This window comes from Phocoena sinus, chromosome 1, assembly GCF_008692025.1.
Source record: "Phocoena sinus isolate mPhoSin1 chromosome 1, mPhoSin1.pri, whole genome shotgun sequence".
Taxonomy (NCBI): domain Eukaryota; kingdom Metazoa; phylum Chordata; class Mammalia; order Artiodactyla; family Phocoenidae; genus Phocoena; species Phocoena sinus.
Genome location: NC_045763.1, coordinates 98,859,990 through 98,870,284, shown reverse-complemented (window position 1 = coordinate 98,870,284; position 10,295 = coordinate 98,859,990). Strand labels below are relative to the sequence as shown.

General features: G+C 35.7%; 1 non-coding gene across 1 annotated transcript; it reads right to left on the bottom strand.

Annotated features, from left to right (window-relative positions):
- Nucleotides 1–6,063: 6,063 nt before the first annotated feature.
- On the bottom strand, nt 6,064–6,166 carry LOC116745220. The gene has a single exon (XR_004347330.1). It is a non-coding gene; the product is annotated as a U6 spliceosomal RNA (small nuclear RNA).
- Between the last annotated feature and the right edge of the window lie 4,129 nt (nt 6,167–10,295).

The following is a 10,295-nucleotide window of genomic DNA, read 5'->3' as shown; positions in this document are numbered from 1 at the left end:
GGTGTTTTGGGAACCTGTCCCTCTGATGGGGTCTCAAAAGTTGGGGTCCAACCTTTTGTGGGGTCCAAACTCTTCACTCTTTGAGAAGAATCTGGGAGTTGGGTGTTCCCTCCCAACTGTATTGTACTGTGCTAAAGGTGGGGTTTATGGTGTAAGAGAGTGTCTCAGTCTTTCCTACCCATTTCAGTGTCAGTATTTTCTCATTAGTCTGTTGTGTAGAAATCACTCAGCTAGTTTCTCGATCTCTTTCAGAGGGAATTTCTGTGTGTGTAACTGTACATTCATTTCATCCTTGGGAGGAGGGAAACTCAGGATCCTCCTATGTCACCATCTTGTTGACTCCCAATCTAGAATTTCTTTTAATGAGGTTTTTCTGGTGATAATTGTCTGTATTATTTTTGCCTCAAATTGTCTTTGCTTCACTTTCATTTTTTAGATTGCAAACTTTATTTTTTAGAGCAGTTTTAGATTCACAGAAAAATTTAGCAGAAAGTACAGAGTTTCCATATACCTCATGTCCCCATACATGCACATCCTCCCCCCACTGTTGGCATCCTTCTCCACAGTTGTACATTTGTTAAACTTTATGCACCTACATTGACAAATCATGATCATCCAAAGCCCATAATTTACATAAGTGTTCACTTTGGTGAACATTCTATTGGTTTTGGCAAATGTATAATGACATGTATCAACCATTATAGTATCGTACATAATGGTTTCACTGCCCTAAAAATACTATTTGCTCTGCCTATTCATCTTCCTTCCCCCCAAGCCCTGCTGATCACTAATCATTTTTACTGTCTTCATAGATTTTCCTTCTCCAGAATGTCATATAGTTGGAATCATACAACATGTAACTTTCAGATTGGCTTCTTTCACTTTGTAATATGCATTTAAGATTCCTCCATGTCTTTTCATGACTTGATAGCTAATTTCTTTTTAGCACTGAATAATATTCTATTGCCTGGATTTACCACAGTGTGTTTATCCATTCACCTACTGAAGGACATCTTGCTTGCTTCCAAACTTTTGCAATTATGAATAAAATTGCTATAAACCTGTGCACAGGTTTTTTTGTGGGCATAAATTTCCACTCCATTAGCTAGGGTGTCTGAGTGACTTCAGTGAGAAGTGGCCCTCTCCCAATAATAAATATGTAACACAAGCAAGAAATAAATCTGTGTTGTTTTCTGCTACTGTAGAATTATCTAGTTTATTCTAATAGGTGGTGCTCTTATTATCTGTTTAATGTCATTGCAGCATCTGTAATGATGTCCCCTTTTCCATTCCTGTTATTTGCCTTTTCTCTCTGGCTTTCTCTCTCTCTCTCCCCCTCTCTTTCTCCTTACTCCCCACCCCACCCTAAGTCTCACCACCAGAAGTTTGTCTTTTCAAAGAGCATACTTTGGACTTTGTTTATGCTTGTTTTTTATTTTTTAACTTCTGTTCCTTTGTTTAATTTTCTTCCTTCTGCTTTAAAAAAATGTTTACGTTTAATTATTTTGCTTCTCTTTTTCTAACTTCTTGAGATGTTAGCTCATTAATTCTCATCTTTTCTTTTTTTCTAATATATGCATTTAAGGCTGTAAATTCTCTCCAAATTGCAGTGCCTTCCTATAGATCATGATATATAGTATTAGTGTTATTATTCAGTTCAAAATATATTCTAATTTATATTTAAAAATTTATATGTAATTTATGTTTCTTCTCTGTTCCATGGGTTTCTAGGAAGTGTACTTCTTAAATTCTAAACGAATGGAAGTGCTTTTTTGTCTTTCTTTAGTAGATTTCCAGTCTAAATGGATTATGAGCAAAGGACATATCCTATATATTTTCATTCCTCTGAAATTTTAGATATTTCTCTTGTAAACAATATATAGTTTAACGTTAAAAAAATTCAGTATGATAATTTGTCCTTTGACTAGTTAATATCATTCATTTACATTCAATTTAATTACTTATAAATTAGAGTTCCTTTCTACCCTCTTATTTTGTTCTTTACATTTATCATATATGTTCACTTTTTTTTCTTGACTTTGCTTTAATTGACTAAATATTATTTTATCATTATTATATTCTCTTGGAAGTTTTAAAATGTTATTTCTCCTCTTATGGTGCCTACCCTAGAAATTATAACATGTACACTTTACTTTTCAAAGTCTGAATTTAAAAAATATTTATCTACCTCCTAGATATACAATGAACATTTTAACTCCATTTATCCTCTTCTTGACTTCTTGTTGTCTAGAGTTTTAAATCTACCTCTTTTTCCACTGCAACAATACATTATTATAATTATTTTATATAGAATCAATAGTCATTTACATTTACCCACATATTTACTACTATTTTTTTTCTCCTTGATTCTATTTGTATTTCAGACCTTCCATCTAGGATCACTTTCTTTATGCCTGAAATTTATCCTGTATAATTTTCTTTAATGAACATCTGCTGATGACAAATTCTCTTGACTTATTTCTCTAAGAACATTCTTATTTCAAACTCAGCACTTTGAAGTCCACTGTCCTTGGAGAGACTTACTACTGATCAATGATCAATCTGTCATTTCTTCAGAAATAATCTTTCTTTGACTTCTGTCAAGATTTTTCTGTCTTTGGTTTTCTTCAGTTTTCATATGATAGTCATGACTGTGGATTTATTTTTACTTATCCTTGAAATTAAATGGACCTTTTCAATCTATACATTGGAGCCTTTCATCTATTCTTAGATATATTCTCTTCAAATATTTCCTTTGGCTCATTTCTCTCTATTCCTTCCAGGACTAAAATCAGATGAACTCAAACTGTATTTTATGTATCTCTTGTCCTCTGTACATTTTCTATATTTATATATATCTATGCTGCATTCTCAATATATTTTTCTCTTCTATCTTCCTGGTCACATATTTTGTCTTTTGTTTGTAGTCAATCTGTTACCACATACATCTGTTGAGGTTTTTAATTTCAGTTATTGCTTTTTTCATTTCTAGATGTTATTTGGTTCTTTTTAAAGTCTGTGTTTTTTTTATAGTTTCCTATTTCTGGTAGAAATTTTAACATTTGTGACTTACTTTTATAACATGGTCAACACAATTGATTTAAAACATGTGTCTGAAAAGTTCAACATCTGAACTCTGTCTCTGCTGACTCTGGTTTATGTTGGTTCTTGCTCATGTTATATTGTTGCTTTCTTTTTTGGCTCAGAAACTTTGATTACTTGCTAGCCATTGCCCTTGAAAAATTATTTTGGGACACTTCCTGAGGCATAAGATGGATTTTCCCTCCTCAATATAGGTTTTTGATTTACCTCTCTTATTTCTCTGAGCATGTTTATTTGGGACAACTTCAAACCAAATTTAAGTTCTGTGAGTCATTAGTCCACCTAGACCTTGCTTCCCTAGTGTGCAACAACATGGGAGACTTGGTCTGCTGTTATAACCACACAAGTATGTTTCTTTTTGCTTTTCCTGTTCTTTTTCCTTTCCTACTTGGTTCAAAACCACAGCAGTCCATTCCACAATTAATCAGAGTTTGAAGGAAATATAGTGGGTCAACCTCTCTTTTGTTATGACTGAGGATGTGGTTCAATATAAAGGTCTCCCATAAGACTTTTTCCCCACCCCCAAAATATCAAAATGCAAGTACTTGTAGCATTAGTTCATACCTTTGGGCATAGGCAACTTTGGTGTTCTAATATTATACTTCTGTTTGCCCATTACTAGAACCACAACTTCTATGGTTGTTTTAAAATTCTTTTCTTTATTTTTATTGGGCGTCATCATGCTATGTCTAGGCGTGAGTTTCTATTTTCCCTCATGAAAATAATTCATTGGACTTCTTATTTATTAATTGTATTTTCATCATTTCTGGAATACTCTCAGCTGTTATCACTTCAAGTATTGTGTCTACCATGCTTTGTATCTCCTCTCTCTGGAACTCCAGTTACATTTACGTTAGACTCTCTAATTCAGTCCTCATCATTTCTTAACTTCACTTTAATATTTTTCACTCTTTCTGTGTGATACTGTGTTCATTTGCTAGAGCTGCTGGAACAAATTACCGTAAATTTGGTGCCTTCAAACCACAGAAATTTATTCCCTCATGGTTCTGAAGGCTAGAAGTCCAAAATCAAGGTGTCTTCAGGGTTTGCTCCTTCTGGATGCTCTGGGGAAGAATCTGTTCCATGTCACTCTCTTACTTCTTGTGGTTGTTGGCAATTCTTGGTGTTCCTTGGCTTGTAGACCCATCACTCCATTCCCTGCCTCTGACTTTACATGGTCTTTCCTTATGGGTCTTCTCATCTGTATCTGTGTTTCAAATCTTCCTCTCTTTTCTCTTATAGAGACAACAGACATTAGATTTGGAGCCCACCCTAAATTTAGGATGAACTCATCTCAAGATTATTAACTTAATCACATCTGCAAAAACCCTATTTCTCAATAAGTTCATATTCATAGGTGCCAAAGATTTTTTTAAAGATTTATTTATTATTTATTTATTCATTAATTTATTTATTTTTGGTTGCGTTGGGTCTTAGTTGCAGTGCACGGGATCTTCACTGAGGCATGCAGGATCTTTCATTGCAGCACATTGTCTTCTCTCTAGTTGTGGTGTGTGGGTTTTCTCTTCTCTAGTTGTGGTGCGCAGGCTCCAGGGTGCGTGGGCTCTGTAGTGGTGCACGGGTTCCAGAGCATGTGGGCTCTGTAGTTTGTGGCACATAGGCTCTCTAGTTGAGGTGTGCAAGCTCAGAGGTCGTGGCACGTGGGCTTAGTTGCCTCGTGGAATGTGTGATCTTAGTTCCCTGACCAGGGATTGAATCCATGTCCCCTGCATTTTTTTTTTTTTTTTTTTTTTTCTTTACGCGGGCCTCTCACTGTTGTGGCCTCTCCCGTTGCAGAGCACAGGCTCTGGACGCGCAGGCTCAGCGGCCATGGCTCACGGGCCCAGCCGCTCCGCGGCATGTGGGATCTTCCCGGACCGGGGCACGAACCCATGTCCCCTGCATCGGCAGGCGGACTCTCAACCACTGCGCCACCAGGGAAGCCCCATGTCCCCTGCATTTTAAGGCATATTCTTTACCACTGAGCCACCAGGGAAGTCCCAGTGCCAAGGATTTGAACATATCTTTTTTGGGGACACAATTTAACACACTGCAGCTACATTCTGATTAATCTACTCGTATAAATCTTCCTGTTTATTAATCTATCTTTAGCTGAATCAAATCTGCTGTTAAATGTATTCATTTATGTTTTAAATTTTCAATTATTAAATTTTCATTATTCAAAATGCTTAGTTTTTTAGATTCTTCTCTGCACATTTTGAAAACCAGTCCTAATTTTTGTAAATATATAAAAACATAACTATATATTTTGTGTCAAGTTACTGCAATATCTGGAGTTTCATGCATCCTTTCCTATTTTGTTGTTTCTCTTGGTTAAGAGTGCCTTGTTTTCTCATGTGTTTAGTGAATTTTGTCTGAGTAGGTCAATTTCATTGAAAATTTGCTTTTAAAAGTTCATGGAGACCTGGTATTATGTGGGTTCCTTCAGAAAGTGTGTGCATTTTGTTTCTGCCAGAGCTAAGGATAACATCTTATTTGGAACTACATTAAAATTTTAGTTTGAGAGTTTAAGAATGATTCAGACACTATAAATTTGCACCTTAAGTGCAAATTTAATCTCACACCTTAAGCCAGATTATGAATTCAGTTTTTTAGGGCTGTTGCTTTCCTCTGCTAAACTGCCAAGTTTCAGACAGATTTTCATGTAATCTTTGGTGAAAGTGAGCAGTATTTCTAGTTCTCTCTTACACTAAGGTGAAACACTTTGAGGTCTTTGACTTAAAGGGGGAAAGATCTCTTCTTATACTCCCCATTTTGAATAGATCACAAAATTTTCCTCCTGTACTCCATGTGCCATGAGACTACGAAAACTGATACCCAAGTTCACCTAGTTTAGCAAAGGCCATCAAATTCCTTTTACCTATCTGGTTCACACCATCACTATATCCCTGGATTGAGAATTTCTTACTTTCTTTGCTGCTCAAAAGTGCTTTTTTTTTTTTCAATATGGAATGCTTCACAAATTTGTTTATTATCCTTGTGCAGGGGCCAGACTAATCTTCTCTGTATCATTCCAATTTTAGCATGTGTGCTGCCAAAGCAAGCATTCAACAGTGCTCTTAATAAAACATTTTAAAGTTTTTATCTAGCATCTTAGTTATTTAAAATAAGAAGTTTAGTCTAGTAATATTGTCTGTTGTCTTATCAGAAACAGAAATCCTCTTTTTCTTTTTTAATCAATTTGGATGATTTCTATTATTTTAGAAAATTATCTCTACCACCTACATTTAAAACATTGATTGGCCTAATTTTTTTTTTACCATATTCTCTCAAGGGCTGTAAAATTTTAACTATATCTGTGGTTATGGACCAATTTTTATTTATAGTTAATTTTTACATTTCCCCTCTCTTTTTCTAATGTGATCAGGCCAATATAATTAATATAGATAAATCGTTGATAAAAAAATGTGATAAGAACTATGGAATTTCTATGAGTGTGTTATGGAGGTAAACACAAGAGACATTTTGTCAAGATTTAAATAGGAATATGTATATAAAGTTCTTAGCACACTGTCTCATACTTGATAAAACCTCAATAGATATTGATGCTGAAAGCTCAGCCTCTGTGCACCAGTGCCAAATCGAATCTTGGAGACAGAGTTTTGGTTGAAGTAGAAAAGAATAGCTTTATTGCTTTGCCAGGCAAATGTGGACACAGTGAGCTCCTGCCCCAACAAATATGTGTCCCAACAGGGGAGGATTTGATGAGGAGTTTTATAGCAATGGTTCAAGGGTGAGGTTGCTGATAAGATTAGTGTGTATGCAGGGCCTCTACTCCTCTAATCTGATCTCAGGTAATCTTCTTGATGAGTTTCTCTGGTTCCTTTAATGTAGCCTCAGGAGGTCTTTCTCTGGTATGAAGAATAATGGCATGTTAAAGAGCTTAAAGACATTGTTATGTGCATCCCTTGAGGTGGAACCAGGACCATGCCTTAAGGCTGCACTATTGTTTCCTGGCTGCCCCTCCCTTGTCTTTGCATCCCTTCCTTTCCCAGGTTAGCAACTGTTGGAATCTGCCCTTTGGAACTCAGGGAAGGTCATGGAGGCAGAGTCAAGAAACAGGAGACAGAAAGACTTTTGTGCCCAGGAGCCCCTCGGGGTTCTGCTCAATTTCAATATTAAACTTTACAGTATTAAGGAAAGCTTTCTTAGAGAAAGCAGAGGGTAAGAATTGTCCAGACAAAGGGTATCAGTGGATGAGTGGGAAAAGTTTAGTACTGATAAAGCTTAGAGCAACTAAATAAATTTTAACACAACTAAAGCATAAAATAAAAGAATGGTAATGGCAGAGGTTGAGGTTGAAGACCTAAGAGTAAAGCATATCATGTAGAGCCTTGGTAGGCATAATAAGGAATCTGGACTTTATTCTAAGAGAAACATAGTTATTGAAGGGTTTCAAGCAGGAAAGTCTCCTGATTTTTTTAAAGTATTTTTTTAATTGTGGTAAAAGTCACATAATATAAAACACATGATTTTAACCATATTTAACTGTACTGTTCAGTGACACTAAGTACATTCACATTGTTGTGCAAATCTCACCATCATTCATCTCCAGAATTTTTCAACATCCTAAACTGAAACTTTGTCCTCATTAAACACTAAATCCCCATTCCACCTCCCCAACCCACCCCTCACCCCTTGGCCCCTGACATCTTTCAATGTACTTTCTGACTCTATGAATTTGACTAGTATAGGTACCTCGTATAAGTGGAATCAAACAGTATTTGTCTACACCTAGTGTATATTAGAATGCATTTTTAAGGTTACCTTAAAATATGTCTAACAAACAGATTGTATCTTCTTTTTCTTTTCCCCTGTGCTATATGGGAGGTTCTCATTGGTTATCTATTTTGTACATAGTAATGTATATATATCAATCCCAATCTCCAAATTTATCACACCCCCCCACCCTTTCCTCCCTTGGTGTCCATAGGTTTGTTCTTTATGTCTCTGTCTCTATTTCTGCTTTGCAAATAGGTTCATCTTTAGTATTTTTCTAAATTCCACATATATGTGTTAATACGATATTTGTTTTTCTCTTGCTGACTTACTTCACCCTATATGACAGTATCGAGGTCCATCCATGTCTCTGCATATGGCACAATTTTATTCCTTTTTATGGCTGAATAATATTCCATGGTATATATGTACCACAACTTCTTTATCCATTCCACTGTTGATGGATATTTAGGTTGCTTCTATATCCTGGCAATTGTAAATAGAGCTGCAATGAATATTGGGGTGCATGCATCTTTTGGAATTATGGTTTTCTCTGGGTATACACCCAGGAGTGGGATTGCTGGGTCATATGGCAGTTCTATTTTTAGATTTTTAAGGAACCTCCATAGTGGCTGTATCAGTTTGCATTCCCACCAACAGTGTAAGAGGCTTCCCTTTCTCCACATCCTCTCCAGCACTTATTGTTTGTAGAATGTTTGATGATGGCCATTTTGACCGGTGTGAAGTGATACTTCATGGTAGTTGTGATTTGCATTTCTCTAATAATTAGTGATGTTGAGAATCTTTTCATGTGCCTCTTGGCCATCTGTATGTCTTCTTTGGAAAAATGTCTATTTAGCACTTCCACACATTTTTTGATTGGGCTGTTTGTTTATTTGATATTGAGCTGCATGTGTTATTTGTATATTTTGGACATTAATCCCTTCACAGCTGCTTCATTTGCATACACTTTCTCCCATTCTGAGGGTTGTTTTTTCATCTCATTTATGGTTTCCTTTGCTGTGCAAAAGATTTTAAGTTTCGTTAGGTCCCATTTGTTTATTACTGTTTTTATTTTCATTATTCTAGGAGGTGGTCAAAAAGATCTTGTAATTTATGTCAAAGAATGTTCTGCCTATGTTTTCCTCTAAGAGTTCTGTAGTGTCTGGTCTTACCTTTATGTCTTTAATCCATTTTGGGTTTATTTTTGTGTATGGTGTTAGAGAGTGTCCTAATTTCATTCTTTTACATGTAGCTGTCCAGTTTTCCCAGCATCACTTATTGTAGAGGCTGTCTTTTCTCCACTGTATATTCCTGCCTCCTTTATCAAAGATAAGGTAACCATATGTGCGTTGGTTTCTCTCTGGGCTTTCTATCCTGTTCCATTGATCTATATTTCTGTTTTTGTGCCAGTACCATACTGTCTTGATTACTGTAGCTTTGTATTATTGTCTTAAGTCGAGGAGTCTGATTCCTTCACCGCCATGTTTGTTTGTTTGTTTTGTCCTGTTTTGTGTTTTTCTCAAGATTGCTTTGGCTATTTGGGGTCTTTTGTGTTTCCATACAAATTGTAAAATTTTTTGTTCTGGTTCTGTGAAAAATACCATTGGTAATTTGATAGGGATTGCATTGAATCTGTAGACTGCTTTGGGTAATATAATCATTTTGACAAACTTGTTTCTTCCAATCTAAGAACATCGTATATCTCTCCATCTGTTTGTGTCATTTTTGATTTCTTTCAGCAGTATCTTATAGTTTTCTGCATACAGGTCTTTTGCCTCCTTAGGTAATTTTATTCCTAGCTATTTTACTCTTTTTGTTGCAATGGTAAATGAGATTGTTTCCTTGATTTATATTTCTGCTAATTCATTGCTAGTGTATAAGAATGCAAGAGATTTTTGTGCATTAATTTTGTATCCTGCAACTTAACCAAATTCATTGACTAGCATCAGTAGTTTTCAGTGGCATCATTAGGATTTCCTATGTATAGTATCATGTCATCTGCAAACAGTGACATTTTACTTCTTTTCCAATTTGTATTCCTTTAATTTCTTTTTCTTCTCTGTTTGCCATGGCTAGGATTTCCAAAACTATGTTGAATAACAGTGTCGAGTGGACATCCTTGTCTTGTTCCTGATCTTAGAGGAAATGCTTTCAATTTTTCACCATTGAGAATGATGTTTGCTGTGGGTTTGTTGTATATGGCCTTTATTATGTTGAGGTAGGTTCCCACTATGCCCACTTTCTGGTGAGTTTTTATCATAAATGGGTGTTGAATTTTGTCAAAAGTTTTTCTGCATCTATTGAGATTATCATATGGTTTTTATCCTTCAATTTGTTAATATGGTGTATACGTTGTTTGATTTGCATATAGTGAAGAATCCTTGCATTCCTGGGATAAACCCTACTTGATCATGGTGTATGATCCTTTTAATGTGCTGCTGGATTCTGTT